Genomic DNA, 551 nt, shown 5'->3' with positions numbered 1-551 from the left:
GTCTGCAAGCATTTTTTTTTTGAAAGGGTATAATCATTTACCTAATCTTATCATCATTATGATGATTAATCTTATTTGATTTTTCTTTACCTTTTACTCTACTAACATCCCATCCGTATCCCTAACATTTTACTCAATCTCTATTTTTCAACCCCGAATTATGGACACGTAAATGTAAATGGGACAGTAACATCGTGTGAATTTACGACATCATTTGCAGTCGAGAATATAAACATTAACACGATCTAGCATACGATTCTTATGGCAATGGCACCCGAACCGTTACAACAAACGGCAAAAATTCGGGGTCCTGTTAGTTACTCAATGAACGATTAATCTTCATTTGTACTTTAGGATTACGTTATAGAGGCTCGTTTACTCTTAATGTGTAGGCGCAATACGTATAGAGGTCACAGGGGGTTATGTCTAAATGGTTTTCATAGTAGGTCATGTTCTCCCATGGGAATTTTATTTGGGGGGATAATGTGAAGAGTAATAAGGAAAGTAGGTGTGAAAAGAGGAAGAGCAACAAATTGGGAAGAATGTTAAAG

Source organism: Penaeus monodon, chromosome 28, assembly GCF_015228065.2.
Source record: "Penaeus monodon isolate SGIC_2016 chromosome 28, NSTDA_Pmon_1, whole genome shotgun sequence".
Lineage (NCBI taxonomy): Eukaryota > Metazoa > Arthropoda > Malacostraca > Decapoda > Penaeidae > Penaeus > Penaeus monodon.
This window is presented reverse-complemented; position numbering follows the sequence as displayed.